Source organism: Trichosurus vulpecula, chromosome 6 (genome assembly GCF_011100635.1).
Source record: "Trichosurus vulpecula isolate mTriVul1 chromosome 6, mTriVul1.pri, whole genome shotgun sequence".
In the NCBI taxonomy this organism is placed as follows: Eukaryota; Metazoa; Chordata; class Mammalia; order Diprotodontia; family Phalangeridae; genus Trichosurus; species Trichosurus vulpecula.
This window is the reverse complement of record NC_050578.1, coordinates 100,885,449-100,909,571: the sequence shown is the minus strand read 5'-3', so window position 1 is coordinate 100,909,571 and position 24,123 is coordinate 100,885,449.

The window sequence follows — 24,123 nt, the reverse complement described above, 5'->3', positions numbered from 1 at the left end:
ATGTTTAACTCAAAATCTTGTGGAAATTAATGTTGAAAACCAAAAATATTAAATAATAATTATTTATACTTGGAAAAAAAGATATAAAAACCTAAGGTGGACAAAACTTGGGAGGGGGAAAGGGAGTAGGCCACAAATCTTGGGATTAGGATTTCAGTACAAATTTCTATTCCTACTGTATTTGCTGACCTATTTGTAACTCTTTCTTATAAATTTAGCTTGCTCTCTTCTATAATTACACAATTATAATAAATTCTACCATCCTTCCAAAAAAAACTAAAAAATTAGAATTAAAAAAAAGTTGAAGAGACACAGTTTCTGGGTAATCTAATCATTTTATGAAATAAAGCTAGCATGATTATTAATAAAAGGAGATCATTTGGCTGGCTCTCTTAGACCAAAGACCCCTCGTGGTGGTGGGCTCATAGTTTATATGCTCTTAGAAGAGTGGATGTTCCTGAGGGTAGCAATCAACTCTGATTGGTTAACAATTAATGAGAAAATGAGTATTACAGTGAGGGGCTGGGCTATAAGAGACTTATCAATTTCTATATCACTTCTCTGGAAAAGGGAGGATCCACATTTCCCCAGACCTGTCTAAATAAACACAATGAGCAGGAATGCACCCATTAGCCTAAACTTAGAATTTCTTTTACTGTCTTTGATCAGATCTTCAGTGTAAGTCTTTAAGAGAGATTTCTCACACTGGCTGATTTCTGAAGGAGGAAGCAGAAAAGGGGGAAAATCTCGGTCTCAATACAATAATCAGTTATTAACACAAGAGAGAAATAATCATTTCTCTCATAAATAGGTTTGCTCAATGACCTTCTGGTTATTACATTAAACAGGGAATAAAATAGGGAGATAGATGCATCTACACCAACAATGTTTGCTACTGTATAGAAAATATTTGATGCTAGGAAGAAAGGTTCCCTAAAGGTGGGAACTCCTAACCTTTTGTGTTTCATGGACCCCTCTGGTAGTCTGATGAAGCCTATGGACCCCTTCATAGAATAATGGTTTTAAACATATAAAGTAAAATGCATAGTATCACAAAAGAAACCAATTATATTGAAATAAAGTTATCAAAATACAAAAAAAATTCACAGACTCAGTGAAATTTATACAAGGACTCATTGGTTTATGGATGGTTAAGAATGAATTCTGAGTTAAGAACCCCTGTTATAGATGGTGAATTCCCTTGGATACTCCTGTTTAAAAATAACATTGCACTGACTCTGGGTATTTTCACTGGCTGTCCTTCATGCCTGGAATGCTGTCTCTCCTCACCCCTCCCTCTTAGCTTCCCGGGCTTTCTTCAAATCCCAGCTAAAATGCCACAGGAAGATTTTCCCAGTCCCTGTTCATTCTAGTTCCTTCCCTCTATTGATGATTTCCTACCTATCCTGTCTCTAGCTGGTTTGTACATGGTTATTTGCATGTTGTGTCCTCCGTCAGATTACGAACTCCTCAAGAGGCAGGCACATTTGACTTTCTTTATATCCCCAGTGGTAAGCACAATGCTTGGCATACAGCAGGTGTTTAATAAATATTTATTCACTGACTGACTGATTATATTTGAAAAACCTCTTCCATGAGAGATACCTCAGTTTCCTCCTCTGTAAAATAAAGATAACAATAATGCGTACCTCCCAGGGTTGTTGTGAGGATCAAATGAGACAACATACGTGAAGTACTTTGCATATATATACACATATATACATACATGCATACATACATTTATATACTGTGCTATATAAATGCTAGCTATTATAATAATTTAAAAAAATAATTTAAAAAACAAAGTAGTTAGAAAGAGGGCACTAACATTTGGGGAGATTCAGAAAGCCTTTGGGTAAAAGGTAGTTCTTGTGTAGAAGGTGGTTCTTGAGCTAAATCTTGAAAGAGAGAAGGATTCTAGGAGACAGAACTGAGGAGGAAGGGCATTCCAGGCATTTTTAATAATTTCTGCATAGATATGGAGATGGGAGATGAAAGCTGGAACGTGGCACATGAAGAACTATGAAAAGGCCAGTTCCTCTCTTTTATTCTCTAAACCCACTAAAACAGCTTCTTGATGAGTTCTTTTCTCTTCCCCACCACCCACACCTCCCCAATACACCAGGTGCAGAAGTCACCCAGCTCAGAAGAGAAGAAAAGATGGGTAGAGGAAAAGTGGAAAGAATGGCATTTTGCATATTTCTACTATTCACATTTGCATGATGTGAAACTATCTGCTTTTTTGTGTATCTTCCCTCCCCAGCCCTCTCCTGGACGGCAATTTCTTTCTGACTGGCCGCTTGAGTCAGTCCATCTCTCTCTAGGTTTCCTAACGCCAAATACATCACACTTTGAAGAAATCACAAAACCGAACACTCCCCTAGCTTCTAGCCCTTGTGGAAAGACTCATCCCCAGAGGTCTGCTTTGCCTCTCCCTTGACAATCAAACAGGTTCTGCGACTAGAATGCTCCAGTGCTTCTCAGGACCTCTAGGTGACCCTGAGTTTTCCAACACTGTGCTGAAAACAAATATTGCCAGGTCTTATCAAGCTAGAAAGGCTTCAAGTTTGGATCCAGAGACGGACGAGGTGTCTGCCCTCCAAAGTCTAACTTAGCTAAATGCAGAGTAGCCCAGCACCAGCAAATCAGCCACCAGGTAATATCTGAGGACTACATCGAATCTGGAAGGTTGTCTCCTTTGGGGAAGATGAGTACATATACTACTGAAATCATGGCTGGTTTGAGCTAATGAAATAATCAAACCAGGTTTGGGTTGGGTTCTTTTGGCCTCTTCTTTTCCTTGTCTTTGTGAAGCTCCTCAAGGACCCAGTTTGAAGCATCACACTTGGATCAGTGAACTAGTCTTCAATGTGCATCATTGTCCTCAACGTTCTGCTTAGCCGAAGCTTGCTGAGGCAGCTACAAAGGAAACAGAGCCCCAAACATGGGAAGGCTGCCCCCGCAGCCGTTGGAAAGAAAGTCAGAGCTGGTCAATCTCCAAAAGGCTTGCTGAATAGATTCCCCTAATGTCTGGCCACTGAACAGAATTGTCCAAGAGATTACGACATTGGCCTTTCTCCCTCACCACCCCCACCCAATTTATCACAGAGTTTTGTAAACCTTAAGGCACTAAATTAATGTGTTATTATTTATTAAAGGCACAAAGGACAAAAGCATGTCAGGATTGTTTTTATTGCTAAGGTGGTTGAATTGGCATCAGTGGATGGAGGATATACCCATGTTTATCATTTGGGTCGTTGATTCAGTTTTGGTTAGAAAGGTTTTTATTGCTATTGGTTGGATAGGTTGGGTTGGTTTGGTTTCTTTTTAACTTCTGATGCCTCAAACTATACCATATGTTCAAGGCTCCAAGGGATCATAGAGATCATGTAGTCCCACCTGCTCATTTTTCGGATGAAGAAATTGGGGCTCCCAGGGGTTGCTTAACTTGTTCATGGTCACACAACTAATAATGAGCAGAGCCAGAACTTGAATCCAGGTCTTCTGACTCCAAATCCTGAACTCTTGTCATGCTCCTGTGCCCCACGTAGTACAGTAGATAGTGCTGGACCTGGAGTAGGGAAGACCTGAGTTCAAATCCACCTTCAGACCTGAAGTGGCTATATGACCCTGGGTAAGTCACTTTACTGCTATCTGCCTTAATTTCCTCAACTGTTAAGTGGGGATAATAATAGCCTACTTGACCTGCCTGAGCCCCCATGAGAAGAGGAGGAGTGGGTCCTCTGTAGGTCAAAGTCAGGGATGATTCCATGGTGCCCCAGGAGCAGTGAGTGAAAGTGTTAATTGGAGCTGTTCTTTCCCAGCCCACCACAGCTACCTCGATATTAAAACAGTCCTACGGTTCATGTGAAGATCAAATTTGATAATATTTGTAAAGCGCTTTATAAAGTCACTGCACCACCTAGCTGCCCCTGCATAGTCTCTGGAATATAGTAGGTCCTTAATAAATGCTTGCTTCCTTCCTTCCCTAGCTTTCAGACAGTGAAAACTATAAGTATTTAGAACACAAATGGTAGCATCTGAGAACCAATGCAGTCTTTCTGTCCATGAAGCACCCTACTGTAGTGGAAAGGGCACTGGAAGCAGATACAGTTTCAAACCTCATCTCAGACAATAGCCATGTGGTCCTGGGGACGTCACTCAAACTCTCTCAGCCTCCATTTCTCCAAATGAGGTATTTGGCCTCTAGGCCTCCGGGATCCCTTCCTTCCCACTCTAAGTCTGTGATCTTCTGACCCTATAACTCTGCCACAGCAGAGGGTCTGCAACCTTGGCAGAGGGCAAAAAGCGTCAGGAGAAACGGTCTTGGAACTAGGATTTCCGTCTACCCCAGAGACAATCTGATGTCTCTGTCAAGATGGACCTGAAGTGGTTCACTTCTGTACAAGTCCCCATTAAGCCCAATTGTAAGGATAATTGGGGAACATAACCATAGTAGACAGGCAGCGCTGGTCTCAGGAAGACCCCAACTCTCACACATACAGTCTATGTGATTCTGGACAAATAACCTCTCAGTTCCCCAAGGAAATAACAAAGGTTGTAACTGGCAAAACAGTTGGCTGTTGCATTGGTGCGGTGAGTGAACTCTCCCAATGAAATCAATCTGTCAGTCATTGACTGCCTGACTGGTGCATTAGTGGATTCATCTACCAATGAAATAAATGATTTAAACCAAGAAAAAGTTGGCTTCAAACCAGAACTGGACACGTGACCCAGACTCCAGCTCCTTCTGCTCCAGAATGAAGTCTTCAGGCTAGAGATGACTGGGGTCAAGCTGGACATCTAGGTCTGTCCTTTCCAGACCAGGACTCAGTGGAGCAGGGTCATCTGACTAGAACAAGCTAGATCACAGTTGCCAGGTCAGGGTGTGCTGCTCCTGTGGGTCTGTCTTCCTTGCCACACCTGCAAGTTTCCTCCCCACCCCGGCCTCAGGCTGATTTTCAGCCCCTTGTGCTTTTGTTCTCCACTGGGCTTTAATAGAGATAAACTCTCTACCAGCCCTGGCAATTTTTTTCCTTCAAGTTCATGCCCAGTAGTACCAGACAGAGGTCACCTCCGCGGCCACAGGCACCTGGATAAGCTCTGAATCTCCCCCAGCAGCTCCCATAATCATCTCAGGACCACAGATCTCTCTGTCATAACCCAAGCCCTCCACTTTAGAGGATCCCAGATACCCTCCTGGCGTCTAGCATACTGAGCATTTCTCTAAGGAATATCAAATTTTAGAACCAGACAAGATCGTAGAAATCATGGGATCATTAGAATCATAAGAGTACAGATCAAGAACCAGAAGGGTCCCGAAAAGATAACTAATCCAAGCCCTCCATTTTACAGATAAGAAAACTGAGACACAAGGAAATTAAGTAACTGTTCAAGGTAAGGAGTAATGGAGGTGGGATTTGAACTCAGGTGGACGGCAAGGTGGTGCAGTATATAGAGCTCTGGCCCTACTAGTCAGGAAGACCTAAATTCAAATCCAATCTCAGACACTTACTAGCTGTGTCATCCTGGATAAGTCACTTAACTTTGCTGGCCTCGGTCTCTTCATCTGTAAAATGAAATAAAGAAGGAAATGACAAGCTACTCTAGTATCTTTGCCAAGAAAAACCAAAATGGGGTCACGAGGAGTCAGACATGACCGAACGGCAACAACTTCTGACTTCAGTGCTTCTTTTCATTGTACCAAGTTCAAGCCCTATCCCCTGCCCCCCCCTTTTTTTAGCAGATGAGAAAACTGAGACCCAGGGAGGTTAAACAACATCGTCCAAAGTCCCACACAATGTCCAAGTTAAGTCTTCTGATTCAAAGTTGAGAACTTTCTTTTTCAAAATAATCTTTTCTATTTTCCCAATTAATGGAAAGACAATTTCTAACATTCACTAAAAAAAATATTTGAATTCCAAATTTTCTCCCTCCCTTCCTCTCTGCCCCCCTCTTTCTGAGAGGGTAAGCCATTTGATATAGGCTTTACGTGTGAGCACTCTTTCCACAGCACCACTCTGGTGGTCTGCTCAGCATGAAACCCTCATCCCTTGGAATGGCCCATGGGCCCATTTCACCTGCCTGAGCCCCCATGAGAAGAGGAGGAGTAAGTCCTCTGTAGGTCAAAATCAACGACGATTCCAGGGTGCCCCAGGAGCAGTGAGTGAAAGCGTTGGTTGGAGCTGTTCAACTTTCCCAGCCCACCAAGGCTACCTGGTGCTGTCTGGGAATGGGGGAAGGGTAGGGGAAGCAGTGGGAGTGATGAGGTTTGGGGTTGGGGGGTGCTTGAGACCCCAAACTACCAACATGCTGGGTCCTGCCAAAAGAATTCAACCCAAGCCTTCTCAGCCAAGGACCAAGACAAAGTTTATTAAGGGTTTGCCATAATGGGTTGTTTTAAGAAATCCCACTCTTTGTGATGTCTGTTTTCATAAGCTGGCCAGATTCAATCTGAGCTGAGCCAGATCAAGTGGGAAGATTCAGGGAGAGTTCAAGGGGGTTCCCAGAGACTGTACTCCAGGTTCAAGGGGGTTCCCAGAGCCTGTACCCTCATCAGGAGGGGGCCTGGCCTGCCTTCTCTTGTCCCTGCACTGAAGCCAGCCAGGACAGTTGTTGATTTGGAGAGTGCAATCACCATGGAGGAAGGGCTAGCCAGCAGACTCGTTCAGACTGGTTCCCAGCACTCCATATTCCATTCGTGTTTTCCCACCATCACTACGTCGGTTTGGAAGAAGAAAAGTGTCCATCTCTGCAAGACAGCAGCTGGTCAACGGCCTGTCCAGTTCTGGTTTCTAGGTTTCTTGGAAAGGACAAATCAGAATGTGGACTTAAGAGATTGAGTCATTATCTCATCTCTACACAGACTATCTCAGGGGTTTAATAATCTACTAATTGCTCGTTAACAAATGTTAAATTATTACTTATAAAGCCTCATAAAATCCTGGGTACCACATAGTCTGCTTCTTTCTTACCGATTCCCCTTGAAGCTATTTGGAATGAATTTGTTCTGCCTCCTGAACATTTTTATTTAATTGAGCATGAGGCTCTAGGGTCACCTCGTGAGCAGGCTGCAACCTGATCTGACGTTTCCGCCAGCAAGGCCTCTCACCTGTCAAATCAACCCCACCATTTGTAATTCTTCTAGTATAACTCAGTTCCTTTGGATCTTGACAGAGCTAAAACTAGTAAAAGGTAAATGGGAGCTTGCCCCGGGGTGCTGTTATGGGAGGAAGGAAGAAGAATGCCTTACTCCCTTTGACAGTTACCATCCCCACTCTTAGCCTTGGGGCCCTCCACTAGTCTTGCCACCACCCAGGGTCCCATTGCTATGGTGCCCTTCTCCTGGATGCTGCCCCACAGCTGCCACACAGGTGGAGGATAGACCATCTCTCTTAATATCACTCTACCCACGGATTCACTGTTTTGTACCAACTGTTTTGACTCTGAAAAAATTCGTAGTTATGGCCCTAAGCCCTGAAGTTTTTCTAGTCTTCAAAATTAACATTAAAATGCAAATGTTAGGAAGCAAAGAAGAGAGAGAGAGAGAGAGAGAGAGAGAGAGAGAGAGGAAGGAAGGAAGGGAAGGAAGGAAGGAAGGAAATAAAGAAGGAAGTGAGGAAGAAGAGAGAAAGGGAAATACACATAGAGGAAGGGAAGGACAGATGGAGGAAGGGTAGAAGGGAGGAAGAGGAAGGAAGGAAGGAAAGAAGGAAACAAAGAAGGAAGGGAGGAAAGAAACAAAGAAGGAAGGAAACATTAAGTACCCAGTATGTGCCAGGCACTATGCTAAGTGCTTTACAATGACACTGGATCTTCACAGTGAGGGTTCCTAAGGTATTATTACTATCTCCTGAAACCAAAGCAAATAGAGGTGAGTGGCTCAAGGTCACCTTGCTAGTAAGTGCCTAAGACCACATATCCACTGAGCCATCTAGTGGCCCCAGAGAGGTATTGAGGTATTGAACCTTATTAACTAATTTTTGTGGTATGTGACTGAACATGACATACAACTCTTTGTGACCCCATTTGGGGTTTTCTTGGCAAAGATACTGGATCGGTTTTCCATTTCCCTCTCCAATTCATTTTACAGATGAGAAAACTGAGACAAAGAGGATTAAGTAACTTGCCCAGGGTCACACAGCTCTTAAGTGTCTGAGGTCAAATTTGAACTCAGGTCTTCCTGACCTCAAGCCCTGTGCTCTATCCAGCTGGCCACCTAGCTGCCCATATGAGCTAATACTTTGACAGTCCTCTGAGGTAAGAGCCTCTAGGGATGGAAGGCAGAAGAGTATGTGGATTGGGTCTGATAAAGGTCTCCAACATATATAAGGAACCAATTCAAATTGATAAGAAAAAGAGTCATTCCACAACTGATAAATGTTTTGAGGAAATGAATGGAGAGTTCTCAAGGGAAGAAACCCTAGCTATCTTTAGCCAATCACTTAATTAGAGAAATGCAAATTAAAGTAACTCTGAGATTCCACCTCACACCCATCAGAGTAGTAAAAAAAATGGCAAATGCTGGAAGGGATGCGGGAAAACAAGCACGTTGGTGCACTGTTGTTGGAGCCATGAAAGGGTATAATCATTCTAGGAAACAATGGGATATTATAAAAAAATAAAAGTTAGTGAGCAGCACATACCCTGTGGCCTAGCTAGGCCTGATGCCCCGAAAAAGAACAAAGAAAGAGGAAAAAGTGTTTTATGTACAAAAGCATTTCTAGCAGCAACTTTGTGGCGGTAAAAAAAAAACAGAAACTAAAAGCATATCCAGCAGCAGAGGAAGGACTAAGGAATTCATAGTACATGAATGTGACACAGTACTATTGTGTGTAAAGTGGTGAGTATTGCATAGTAATAGAGTGTTGTGCATAGTGGGCAAAGAAATGAGGAAATAGATGCTTTCAAGACATGGGAAGACTTCTATGAACTGAAACAGAGTGAAATTAGCAGAACCAGAACAATTTACATGATAGCATCAATATTAATAGGAACAAACCATTTTGAGGACTTTTATGAACTGATGAAGAATGAAATGAGCAGAACCAGGAGAACAATTTATGCAATGACGATACTCTAAAAACAAACAACTCAAAAACTTTGAAAGCTGTACGAACTATGATCATTGCGATGACCATTCATGTTTCCAGAAGAGCAATGATGAAACCTGCTTTGCCTTCCAAAGACACGGCAAATTTAGGGTGCAGAATGAGACACAGATACTCTTGTGAACCACCATTGAGGGACTTTATTTTGCTTGACCACATGTTTGTTATAATGAATTTTTTTCTCTTTTTTCTCCAACAGATTCTTGACTTTTTTTTTTAATAGAGAGGTGGGAAGGGTTGCTACAGAGGTGAAATGTTGCATGCGCTTTCAGATGAGGTCACTGTTGTTTGTTTTACTGAACGGAGTAATCTGTAACTGTATATAATATAAAAATAAAATATCAATAAAGCTTTTATTTTAAGTTTTAAAGAGAAAAGAGGGATGCTGATAGGGCAACAAAGACAAATATTACATACTTGGTGATTTCACCCACTACCAACTTTGCTAGGAGGTTGGAAGGGTTAGACTTCTAGAGCTCACTTGTCTTAGAGATCTGAGGAAATCTCAGTATGACATGGATTTTCTTTGAATCTACCAGAAGGTCTCCCTTCTAGCTCATTACTCTAGGAAATACCATCAACCCAGATCTGTACCCAAGGGACTAAATACCTTTCTCTGGCTCCTAACGCCAGCAAGGACCTGCTTGGGCATCAGTGACCCTTGGCTTAAGGACAGTTCTTTCCCTGTTGAATACTTTAATCAACTCATAGCTTAGCTGACCTTACAGAGAGAATTTCACCTTTCTTGTACTTTTAACTCTATATTTTGTGCCTCTTCACATTTATATGGGAAAAAGAAGTAGTAAGAGTGATAAACAGTCTGGCAAGGAAAGGAAGAAGAGGCTAACGAAAACCCTCAGTAGGTTAGCAGGATTGAAGGAAGGGGTTTTCGTGAGTTTGTGTGGTTGCTATAGGGTAAGGAAACCCATGCAGGTTTGTAGGCAAATAGGAAAAAGCTATCAGAGGTGGCAAAGTGGAAGATCCTGGAGAGAAGGGCATTATTGGTAAGGGGCATGAAGGAACTGGAGCAAGAATACAGAAAGAGGAGTTAGCCTCAGAGAGAAGGAAAGAAGAGAATAAATTGAAATACAAAGAAATTATGGAACAGAGGGGAGGATGACAGATGGGAAGGTGACAGAAATGATTAAGGAGCTCTCAATCTATGAGTCCCATCTTTGTTTAAAGTAGGAGAGCAAAGCCCATGGAAGATCAGACCAAGCCTGCCAGTGATTCAGACATTCAAGCACACCCATTTACTCACTCTGTGTCTGGCTAAAAGAAAGGGGGAAAACCTGTTTGCCTCCCTAACATCTCTAACACTTGGCCACAGGACGCCTTCTCTGTAGGCCTTTTGAACAGATACTAGCCACTTTAATCTAGCACCAGGAGAGATAGGTAGAGGGAAAGAGTTGGGATACTATTGGTGACACCCATACATGAACTTCATAAATGAAACTTCGGGGAACCTCTTCCTTTCAACAGCTCCTCAGCCCAGCAGGACCTAAGCCTACCCAAAAGTTCTGCTCCTCCCCTCCTTTGCTCCTCATGAAATTCATGGCTAACTTGGCCTCCCTTGATTTATTCTACTCCCCCCCCCCTCCACACACCCTCCCCTTGACCCCAACTACTAATCCCTTGTGCTTAATTAAATCGCCATTTTGTGGTAAGCCTACATCCTCCTCCCAGATAACTGAACTGATTAGATAAAAAGCATTATTAAGTACTTAGGATGTTCTAAGTACAGGGTTAAACATTGGTGGAACAATTTGTTTGCTTTCTCAAAGGCAATCCCTGCCTTCAAGGAGTCTATATTGTAATGGAGAATTCAACAGACATGGGTGACAAGTGGACAGAGAGGGTCATTTTGGTTCAAAAAAGTAAAGTGAATGGGTGTAAGGCAAGAGAGAGCAGGTTGACACATTCTTCTAGCAACAGTGGCAGAGTTGATCTTTCCACACTTCACAACCTGGAACTGGAAGAGGAGAGAGGACAGGGTATAAACTGGTATTGAAGCAGTTGTTGAGGAGGCAGGGGAGGAAGGAGACCAAAGAGGAAGGCGTGAAATGAAGCCGACTAATACTGAGGTGGAGACTTTCCTAAAATAATGGTCCTAGTGAGGCAGACATCTATCAGGAGAGTGGGGCCCCAAGGAGGAACTTTCTCCAGCCTGTGGTCTCTGGTTTGGACTGAGGAAGCTGTAGAGGAGATAGTATCCCCACCTTTCCAAATCTTGGTTATGGGAATGAATGTTGATTAATAATTACATTTCATGGGGCATTGAGGTGGCACAGTGAGTAGAACACTGGCCCTGGAGTCAAGAGGACCTGATTTCAAATCAGGCCTCAAACACACGACACAATTACTAGCTGTGTGACCTTGGGTGAGTCACTTAACCCCAATTGCCCTGCCTTCCCCCCTCCAAAAAAAAAAACAGATTTAAAAAAAATTACATTTCTAGTGATTAGGCAGGGTAGAATATGAAAGCCAAACCAGACTCAGGTCAAACAACTAACCTGGACATTCCCCAAGGACAGCAATTGAGAGTAGCCACACCCTTCAATAGGTTCCATCTAGCTGCAGAAAGAGACACATCCAGGGCACATCCCTGGAAGTTGTGAATGACTTCCCACAACCTGCAGCCGCAACCTCACCCAAAGGGAATTTATGCCACCAAGACTGGAAAGCCCAATGCTGCAATTCCCAGAGCAGCTTATCTTGATGTGGCCATTCTCCAAGCTATGCTTTGCTGAGGAACTGTTAACAGAGGAGACCTCTGGATGAGATAGAGCTGGGGTGTTCATGCTATCTCCGTTCTGCCAAGTAACTCCACCCTTACAGCAAGCAGACAGAGGAGAATCTCATCCTTCATATTCTCAGGAGAAAGTGGACTTCTGGTAGGGTCTTGATGGATTTGTGCTGGGATGGGAAAGAATCAGGAGCAAGTCTAGAGGCGATCATGTTACTGGCGGAGGTCTCTAAAGGGAGTTGTTTTTAATCTAGCTTGGGTTGACCTCATCTCTGAAACTATGATTCTAAGGTTCCATTCCAACTCATCTTCTCCAGAAGTTTGCCCCCTCTACCCTTCCCACTTTCTTACTTATTTTCTTTTTTTTCAAATAGTATTTTAATTTTTTTCCAACTACATGTAAAGACAATTTTAATTAATATTTTTAAAATTTAAGTTCCAAATTTTCTCCCTCCCTCCCTCCCTTCTCTTCCTCCCTCTCTAAAATAGTAAGCAATTTGGTATAGGTTATATATGTGCAATCTTGCAAAACATATTTCCATATTTGTCATGTTGTAGAAGAAGAAACAAAGAAAAAAATGCACAAAAAATAAAGATAGTGAATATGGTATGCTTCAGTCTGCATTCAGACTCCATCAGCTTTTTCTCTGATGTGGATAGCATTTTTCATTATGTCTCTCACTCACTTTCAAGCTCTCTCTGTCTACTGGCTGCTTCTCTACTCCCTATCTTTATGCCCATGTCTCCCCCATCCTCAAAAATCCCTTCCTTGATGCACCCATTCCCACTAGTTATTGTCCCATGTCCTTCTTCCTCTTCTAGGCTAAAGTCCTTAAGAAGACCATCTACAATCAATGCTTCCATTTCCTCCCCTCTCATTCTCTTCCTAACTCTTTACAATCTGGCTTCCAACTTCATCCCTCCAACAAAACTGCACTCTCCAAAGTCACCAGTGAGCTCTCAGTTTCCAAATCTAATGGCCTTTTTCCAATCCTCATCTTTCTAGACCTTTCCGCAGCCTTGACACTATGGGTCACCCTCTACTCCCTGATAGTCTCTTCTTTCTGGGTTTCCATGACACTACTCTAGCCGGGTTCTCCTCCTACCTGTCTGACAGCTCCTTCTCAGTCTCCTTTGCTGGATCTTCATCCACGTCATGCTGACTAACTGTCACAGCGGTCTGACCAAATGACCTCCATGCTCCTACTCTCATATCCAGTTAACTGCATTGGCCCTCTATTACCTTCAAGATCAAATATAAAGTCTTGCTTGAATTCAAAGCTTCACAACTTAGCCTTTTCCTACTTTTCCAATCTTATTCCACCTTATTCCCTAGCCTGTACTCTGCAATTCCAGCGATACCAGCCATCTTTCTGTTCCTCACACAAAATGCGACATCTCCTGACTCAGAATTTTCACTTGTTGCCACCCCACCCAGCCCCCACCCCCATGCCTGGAACTCTTACCCTCTTCATCTCTACCTCCTATTTCCCCAGTTTCTTTACAGCCCAGCTAAAATCCCACCTTCTACAAGAAGCCCTTTATGTTCTCCTTAATTCTAGTGTCTTTCTTCTATTGATTATTTCCAATTTATCCTGTATATATCTTGTTTGTACATAGTTAGACCATGAGTTCCTTGAGAGTAAACACAATCTTTTGCCTTTCTTTGTATCCCCAGAGGTTAGCCCAATGCCTGGTTCACAGTAGGCACTTAATAAATGCTTACTGACCAACCAACTGTCTAGCAGAAGACAAAAGTACTAAAAAAAAAAAAAAAACAGCCTTCTCACACAAAGCCCCCGTTGCTCAGGTCACTATAGATCTAAAGACTAGCCTACTTTCTTCTCCCACGGGTGCTCTGTGTGGGCTCTGCTCCCTTACCTCCTAAGCACAGGCCTTAGCGATGAGAGGAGGACCATCAGAGAACCCAGGACCCCTCCAGCTCCACCTGCTACCATATGGGAGCAGACAACAAAGCCCCTCACTATGGGCAGTAGATAAGGGACAGGAAGAGAAAAGATTAGAGGAAAATGGGTAGGAAATACCTCCAGAATATTCCGTGAGATTTATTCACTCAAAAATCCAAACTCCCAACATAATTAAAGGCTCCCCAAAACTACTGAAATGTGCAAGTCTCCTCAGAGTCAATTAAAAAATAAAAGCATTCCCTTAAGAAGCTGGCCTTGTTTTCAGGTGCTGTAGAGAGGTAAACTCAAGGTAATTTGAGGAAAGAGAAACTATGGATGAGACAGAGCTAAGACTTCTCTGGGCATGACTGAACCTAAGATTTGAGTCCATGACCAGCCCTAACCAAGCTCCCTCCCATTCTGGAGACTGAGCAGTGAGGTCTCATTGTCTACATTGGATCCAGGAGGAGAGGCAGAGAGAGACCAAGACACAGAAACAGAGAAAAATAGAGAGACAGACACAGAGACAAAGAGGCAGAGAAAAATAGAGAGACAGAGAGGCAAAGAAAGACAGCGAGAAAGAGAAGGATAGAAAGACACAGGGACAGACACAGAGACAGAGAGGCAGAGAAAGACAGAGAGAAAGAGAAGGATAGAAAGACACAGGGACAGACACAGAGACAGAGAGGCAGAGAAAGACAGAGGGAAAGAGAAGGATAGAAAGACACAGGGACAGACACAGAGACAGAGAGGCAGAGAAAGACAGAGAGAAAGAGGATAGAAAGACACAGAAACAGAGAGAAACACAGAGAGGCAGAGAAAGACAGAGAGAAAGAGAAAGACACAGAGACAGAGAGAGACAGACAAAGAGGCAGAGAAAAATAGAGAGACAGAGAGGCAAAGAAAGACAGAGAGAAAGAGAAAGATAGACAGACACAGAGATAGAGACAGAAACAGACAGAAACAGAGACAGACACAGAGACATAGAGGCAGATAAAAATTGAGAGAACGAGAAAGAGAGACAGACACAGAGAGAGGGGAAGGCAGAGAGACAGAGAAAGATAGATGGATATAGACAAAGGCAGACCTAGAAACAGAGAGACAGAGAAAGACAGACCCAGAAATAGAGACAGAGACAGAAACAGATAGAAACAGAGAGAGACAGAGACAGAGAAAGATAGGGAGACAGACACAGAGAGAGACAGAGACAGAAAGAGACAAACACAGAGACACAGATAGACAGACAGAGAAAAACATACAGAAAGAGAGACCAAGACTGAGACAAAGAGAGAGAAAAAGAGACAGAGAGACAGAGGAAGAGAAGGAAGGAAAGAAGGGGAGAGGGAGAAAAGGTGGGGGGAATTTATTAAGCACTGACTTTGTGCCAGGCTGTACACATGCTCCCTCTTGCAGTTCCATAGTCTCTTTGCCAGTGCCCTGGACACCTTCCCTTGAGTTGTCTTGCTTCCTACCTCACTGATTTACAGCTGTGGCAGCCGGGCAGGCTGTGTGTGTACTTGGTGGGTGTCCCAGATGACACGAGATGCTGCCTTCGCAATGGCAGTGTGCACACCCTGCTTATCCTGCTTTCCATAAGCCTACAGAGAACAAGATTTCATGCTATTAATTAATTTACCAGCTAGTAAGAATAATGCATAATTTGTCTGCCAAATGACATTACACTCAAGTCACCAGCCCAGTGGTTTCCCTCAGAGCAGTTCTAGTACATTTCAGGTTTCATGCTGCAATATTCCCACTAATCACCAGAGGGCACTAGACCTGCAAATGCTTAAATTTTAATTTATTTTTCTTCAATTAAATTTTTTTTTTAAATAGTGGGAAAGAGAAAGAAAAGCAAAAAAGAAAAAAAAAAGGAAAAACATTTATGACAAATAATAATAATAGTGAAGCAAAACAAATTCCCTCATTGGTCATGTGCAAAAAAATAAACATCTTCTTTTGCACCCCTGAGTCCATTACCTCTCTGTTGGGAGGTAGGTAGCATACTTTATCATCAGTCTTATGAAATCCTGGCTGATAACTGAGTTCATCAGAGTTCTTAAGTCTTTCAAAGTTGTTTGTCTTTAGAATGCTATCGTAATTTTATAAATTGTTCTTCTGGATTTGCTTACTTCAGTCTCCATCAGTTGATACAAGTCTTCCCAGATTTTTCCAAAATGATTGCTCTCACAATTTCTTATAGCACAACAGTATTCCATTATATCCTTTTCCATAAATGGTTCATCTATTACTCCGTTGATGGACAAACCTTATTTTCCAATTCCTTGCTACCACAAAAAAAAGCTGCTATAAATATTTTTTTACATGTTGCTCCTTTTCCCTTTGCTTTGATCTCTTTAGGGACTGTGCCAAATATTATGTACAATTTAGCAAATTTGGGGTCATGGTTTCAAATTGCTTTCCAGAATGGCTGGACCACAGCTCCACTCTGAATTATTATGACTGTCTTCCAACAGTCCCTCCAATGTTTGTCATTTTCCCTTTTTTGCCAACTTTTCCAATCTTTTGGGCATGAGGTAGAATCTCATAACTGCTTTAATTTGCATTTCTGTCATTATTAGCTTATGTATTTTCTAATGTGGCTATTGACACTTTGGTTTTATCCCCTTGAGAACTGTCCGTTCACACACCTTTTGACCATGTATCAATTGGGAAACAGTTCTTATTCTTATAAGTTTGGGTCTGTTCCTCAGAGATCTTGGCAATGACCCTTATAAGAGACACTTTCAGCAGACAAACTCTTAAGCTACTCTCTATCTCATCACTGGAGCTTCTTAAGGCTTCCCTAATGGTGCAGCAGGTGCTGGTCCTAATTCAATATTGCTCTAGAGATATAAAAGCTAAATACCCCTCCAAATTATGGGGAAATGGCTAGGAATTTTCTATATGGCTCTAATTCAAATCCTTATCCAGAAAACTGCTTTCATTCTGACACTCTGTGTTTTATATTATACAGGCAATCTGTACTGGGGCCACATAATTTATTGTACAAAGAAAATTTAAAAAGAAACTGATGTTCTCAACACTCTACTTTGTGGAGCTCTCAGCTTCATCATATGCCACTAGTTCTCCCAATCATTTTCACCTAGAAGAGAGTTCCATATTTATGGACACGCACACACATATACACACTTCCAACCAGGCCCCACGGGTCCTGGAAGGATTAAAAAAAGAGAGATTTTGCTTTATGGTAGGATTACCACAAAGAAAACCTTGAGAAAGAGAGAAATTGTCTATCTCAGCCACAGATGGGATCTTTCCCAAGCTGCCAGGTTGGTCCCCCTATATTCTGGTTTCTTCTTTATGTCTTGCTTCTCCTATATACTAGCTGCATGATGCTGAGTGAGTCACAACCTCCTTGTTCTAATCTAGGCAACTTTAGGCTTTAAGACTATAAATTGTAGAGTAGGCACTGATCTGAATTGGTAAAGGGGGCTTCTTCAGTGGAGAGGTCTCCAGTATCAATGAAATCATTGGTCACATCCTATTCTAATTATCTCTCTTGGTTTTTTTTGGAGGGGTGAAGGCAGGGCAATTGGGGTTAAGTGACTTGCCCAAGGTCACACAGCTAGTAAGTGTGTCAAGTGTTTGAGGCTGGATTTGAACTCAGGTCCTCCTGACTCCAGGGCTGGTGCTCTACTCACTGCACCACCTAGCTGCCCCAATTATCTTTCCTGTTCTCTCTTAAAAACTTTGACTTGATAAAAGAATTGCCAGGTCATGTACACTCCTAGGAAGAGTCTAGTTAGCTGATACTGGGTTCTCTTCATTTCCTGGTGAATTTGAGCTTTGAATTATGTGAGGCTCATCTTTTCCTTAGAGAGCAATATGTGAATGAATGCTAGATTTGTAATCTGAGGAGCTAGGTTCAAATGCTGGCTCAGCCACACACCAGCTATGTGACCTTGAGGGAGTTAGTTAACCTCTCTAGGTCTTAGTTTATTTATCTCTAAAATGAAGAGATTAAACTAGATCAAAAGTTCTGAAGAAATTTATGGATCCCTTCTCAGAATGATGTTTTTAAGCATATAAATGAAATCCATAGCATTGCAAAGAAAGCCATTCATACTGAAATGAAGCTATCAAAATGCACCATTTTGAAAAAACAAGTTCACAGACCCCAGGTTAAGACCATTTGAAGTAGAAAGTACCAAAGGTTCCTTCAAACTGCAAATCTACAGTCCTATGATCCAGTGGCAACCTATTTTGAGGAAGCTTGAAGAAGGGGCTAATTGTAAAAACATGGGCATACCCAACAAAGAAATCATTTTTCCTTCTCCCTAGCAGTTAAATCACAGTCCTCCCAACTTCAGAGGCTGGCCTCTAATGAAGTCTCAGAAATGTGAGTAGAGTTGAGGGCCTTGGCAAAGGGGCTTCAAACCCTCTTCTTTGAGGCCTCTTCACTGTCTTATTTCACGATTCATGTGCCTGCTGACACTCTCATACTTTCTCTTTTTTTAAATAATATTTTATTTTCCCCCAATTATATGTAAAGACAATCTTTAACATTCATTTTTAAAAAAAAATTTAATTCTAATTTTTTCCCCTTCCTCTCTTCTCCCTTCCCTGAAATAGTAACCAATTTGATATAGGTTATACATGTTTAATCATGCAAAATATATTACCATATCAGTCATGTAGTGAAAGAAGACATAGACCCAAAGGGGAAAAAACACACACAAAAAATACAGGAAGTGAAAATCAGTATGTGTTCAGATTCCATCCATTTTTTCTCTGGGGGTGGATATCATTTTCCATCATGAGTTCTTTGGAATTGTCTCGGATGATTGTATCGCTATGAATAGCTATGTCATTGACGTTGGTCATCATACAATGTTGCTGTTACTGTGTACAATGTTCTCCTGGTTCTGCTCACTTCACTTCACATCAGTTCATGTAAGTCTTCCCAGGCTTTTCTGAAATCGGCTTGCCCATCACTTCTCACAGCACAGTACTACTCCATTACAAACATATACTACAACTTGTTCAGCTATCTCCCAATTCATCTCATGCTTTCTCTTGATCTATCTCCACACCTCAGAAGCAGCTGCTAGTTGATATAATGGTTGGAACACTGAGCCTGAAGTCAGTAAGAGTTGAGTTTAGATTGGCCTGGGTACTTACTAGTTCTGTGACTCTGGACAAGTTACTTAACCTCTGCTTGCCTCAGTTTCCTCAACTGTAAAAATGGGGATCCAAATAGCCCCTGCCTCACAGAGTTGTGAAGACACAGTACTGGACACATAGCAGGTACTTTTGTTAATGCTTCTTCCCGTATCTTTCCTCACCACTTAGCTTAGCCTTCCAGCTCCCATGGGCACACTGCCAGGCACCACCAATCATCACCCCTCCCACTGTGGACTGCTTGGCCCTGGGATGTTTCTGCCCTTGCCTGGCAGGGTGGATGCCTCCCCTAGTCAGCTCCATTTCCTGTGTGCTCTCTCTCCAGAAGCTTTCTCTTCCTCTTTACCCTTGTGCACACACCTAAATTCATACTTCTCATCTGGAAAGAGGAAGGGCTGGGCCTCTACATGTTAAAAAAAAAAACAAAAACAAATTGCTAATGCAATTCTTCTGCTAAACTCTATACTCTCCAAGTGGAAGCCAACCCAGAGGACAAGAGGCTTATCAGATCACCATCTTAACACAACAGTATAATTTCCCAAGACTTACTACATACACATTAGTGACAGAAAGACTCAGAATGTTGAGTCACATTCTCCTACTATGAGAAAAAAAAATATGGGTTTAGAAATCGTACCATAGGATTTGTCCAACTCCTTCATTTTATAGGAGAGGAAACAGGCACAGAGAACAAATGCATTACTGAAAGTTATATGGGTTTTAGCAGTGGAATCAGGATTCAAACCCAGGTCCCCTGACTCCAAATCTGTGGTTCATTTGTCTGTAATAATAGGTAGCATTTATTATGTGATCAAGCACTTTACAAGTATTATCACATCTAATCCTCACAACAACTCTGGAAGGGAGGTGCTATTATCACTTCCATTTTCCAGATGAGAACACTGAGGCAAACAGGGGTTAAGTAACTTGCCCATGGTCACATAGCTGGCAATTATCAGAAGTCAAATCTGAACTCAGATCTCCCTGACTCCAGACTGGGGGTTTTATCCACTGCATCATCTAACTGCCTCAATACATGAATCCACAGATTTCACATACAAAAACTACCAACTACCACAGGCTGCTTCCAGTTCTTTCTGGTGATGAGATAAATGATTGAGCATAAAAAAGATACCCATGAGGGAGAGGGGGACAATTAGTGGGAAGCGATGAATGCAAAAATTGAATTAAAAAATAGAGAAACAATAAAACATGCAAAAATACACAAAAGAAGTTCAGAAGGGGAAACGATTGGGGTGATTTTGTTAGTGTATTGTTCAGTTAAATATGCACTTACAACTGTATTTAATAGAAGTCTATGGCTTCATATGGTTTTTCTTCATATTTTGAAATGTTTTTGTTTGTTGGTGATTGTTAGGTTCATACTTTAAAGAAAGGAAAAGCAAACAAGTAAGCAAGAAGCCCAGATTCAGTTCAGAACCATTTTAACCTTTGGATCTATTCTCTTATGGGGCAGTGAATAGAGTGCCAGGTCTGGAGTCAGAAAGATTCATCTTCTTGAGTTAAAATCTGGCCTCAGTCGCTTACTAGCTGTGTGACCCTGGGCAAGTCACTTAACCCTGCTTGCCTCAGTTTCCTCATCTGTAAAATGAACTGGAGAAGGAAATGGCAAACCGCTCCAGTATCTTTGCTAGGAAAACCCAAATGGAGTGCACATAATTGAACAACTACGCACTCATGCTCATCCACATATTTTTCTCTCTCTCCATCAAGAAAACAGTTTTTACTTACACATCTGACCCATCCAAGCCCTTCTGCTTTTTTCTTCTTTAAATCAATAGCCACGACCCCGGCTATTTCTGAAAGGAATATGCCTTCTTCTTACAAGGACAGATAAAGGCTTAAATTAAAGAGGGGCTGGAGTGTTTATGTCTGGCTGAAATGAGAGTGCAGGGAGCTAAAAGCACTCAGTCATCCTCCTCCAAACACTTGCTTCCTGTTAGTTTCAGTTTTCTTTCTATCTCTCATAAACCGGAGGGTAGCATTAATTGGCCCTGGGACCAATTAGAGGGTAGCTGAGAGGTAGCTGTTAATTAGCAACAGGAGAGCTGTTAATTCACCAATTCACTTCCACCATTATTACTGACCCCCTTCTAAACACAAGGCATTATGGGGGGTTTGGGGAGTGGGAGGTGGGGTGGGGATAGGGACGAATTAGACACCATCCCTGCCCTCAAGTTGTTGTTCATCCTTTATTCTCCAAGAGGACCACTTTTTCTTATGGTAGGAGAATGTGACTACTCCAAGTGACATCTCGAGGAGACATTGTGACTTGTGTATGAATTGGGTTTAGATGAGGTTAAGTTGCATAGTCATCAGCCTTGCTCTCTTTTCCAGAGTCATCAAAGTGCAATGGCAAGACAAAAGTATATGTATGTATGTATGTGTGTGTGTATGTGTGTATGTATGTGTATGTATTTATGTATTTGTATATGTGTATATAATCTATATATGTATGTATATGTATGTATTTATGTATGTGTGTATATGTGTATATAATCTATATATGTATGTGTATATGTATGTATTTATGTATGTGTGTATATGTGTATATAATCTATATATGTATGTGTGTATATGTATGTATTTATGTATGTGTGTTTATGTATGTATGTGTGTGTAATCTGTATATGTATGTATGTATTTATGTATGTGTGTGTTTATGTATGTGTGTATATGTGTATGTAATCTATATATGAAACTTCCCTATGGGTGGGGCCAATGCTAACTGTAACAAAATGTTTACAGCAGTACTCTTTGTGGAACCAAAAGACTGGGAACAAAGTAGTTAGTCATCAATCAGGGAACAGCTGAATAAATTGTGGGTGTCATCAAATATTATTGTATCATAAGAAATAACTAGTCTGAGGATTTAGAGAAACTGGGGGAAGAACTAGACTGAGACAGACCAAAATTAGCAAAGCCAAGGGAACAGTTTACACAATGATCAAAATAAGGTAAAGGAAAACCGCTAAAAAAAAACCATTCAGAAATCAAGTCAGTACAGAGATCAATCAACCGTAAGGGGCTCCTAATGAAACAGCTCTCTCTTCTGGGCCAAGAGATGGTTTACTACAAGGACAGAATGAGGCATAATGTCAGATATTGTCAGGGCATTGGTTTGTTCTGTTTTACTGGGCTTCTTTGTTAAAAGAAAGTCCTATGAGGGAACAGCATTGGGAAATGATTACTTTTTTTCAGCACCAATGAAGTATTTTTTTAAGTGGCTCTGGGTTCAATTCCTGTGCTACACTGGTCACAAATTCCTTCATTTCTCTGGTCCTCAGTTTCCTCATCTGTCTAAGGGGCGTGATTAGACACGTACTACTTACCTCACAAGGCAGTTGGAAAGGAAGTGCTTACAAAGCACTTAGAAAGCTTTAGAGTGCTACCAAAAGGTGAAGGTTAAAGATGATCAGCTTTTTCAGGGATCAGAAAATCATAAGCTCAAGATTTCGTGGGGATGGGGTTGAGTTGGGGGGGAGGGAGAGAGGAAATCCTCTAAAACCCCTCCCCAAACTCAGTGTTCTGTTGGGATTCTTTTCCTCATGCTCTTAGGCATAGTGGAAATTGCGCTAGATTTAGAATCAAAGAACTTGGGTTTAAACCCTGGCCTTGCCAGGACCATTTACTACCTGGAACTAATGGTGCCGGAAGGATATGTAATTTACCACCTGCTTTACCTCTGTGGACTTGTTTTCTCATTTGTAAAATATGGGAGTTGAGCTAGATTACTTCTAAGGTTGGGGCAGCTAAGTGGTGCAGTAGCTGGAGCACCAGGTCTGGAGTCAGGAAGAATCATCTTCCTGAGTTCAGATCTGGCCTCAGACACTTACTAGTTGTGTGACCCTGGGTAAGTCATTTAACTTTGTCCGTCTCAGTTTCCTCTGTAAAATGAGCCTGGAGAAGGAAATGGCAAACCACTCTAGTACCTTTGCCAAGAAAACCCCAAACAGGGTCACAAAGAGTTGGTCACAACTGAACAATGACAACAAACGCTTCTAAAATTCTTCCAATTCTAAATAATCTATGATCGTTTGATCATCCTAAGCCTCCCATTGCCTTTTTTTTAAATTAAGAAATGCCTGGTGGCAGACGTTACGTGAAGGAAGATGTACATTGGTCCTGTCAACTGTGTGGGCCCTGGAGCAGAACACAAGAGGCCATAATTCTATGATTTTTTTTTTGTAGTTAGGCTTCTCTTGTTGCCAAAGGAAAAAAACCAGGCTAGAATTCAAGTGAAATAATCCTTCTGAGCCCTAAAAATCAACTGTATTTATGCTGTGGGATTCAGAACCCATATCTCATTTCAAGAACGACAGGTTTCTCAAGGAAGCATACCACAGGATGTGGTATTTGTGAATTGTCAATCAAGTGTCAGGACCCAAGGAAAAATGAATAATTATTCATCCTCAAGGGCCTGGAAATCCTCACTCCAAAAAAAATGCTAAAAGGAATAATTTTTATGGCCTTAAAAGATATAAGGGGCTGTATGAACCAGAGACAGATTTGTATGTCAAGGCGCCAACATTGGAAACATCTGAAGAGCTGGAAGCTTGACATCAAACCAGACCTCCCCACAGCCACTACAACCCAATAAAATTAGGTGCCAAACTGCTTTCTTTGTTTTCCTGCATAAACACATGGAAAGGAAAGTGAATGTAATTTCTTTCTAGCAGAAACTCTAGCTGTTCCAGCCCTGGAACCTGGTCCTTAAGGCTTGACACAGGTAAAATACTTTAAGGCATGTGGCCCAGCCTGAAAAATGATTAATGAAACAGACAAGCCAAGACCAACAGACCTATCTGAAAGGGGATAATTCCCATCCAGTAATAAATATTCACCCAGTCATTTGGCCACTCAACAGAAAGTCATCCTTTTGGCAGGTAGATAAAGTCACAGGGCCAGAGACACACAATACTAAAAGGTTTTTAGCTTCACTTACAATTAAATTGATCAAACCAGCCATCCCAGTTTAAATTGGAGAAACAGGTGCAAAATACCCAACTACAAAAACACACTGGCTTATGCAGGCAATTTACTGACAGCATATAAATCATCATCAGCTAAAAACATCTATTGGATCAGACAAACATCATTTGCCCCCCCCAAAGTAATAAAATCAGATTACTCAGATTGTAAACCAAGGAATGTAAAGATAGCCCAGGCATGGTAAAGATAAAGGGGAGGGGTC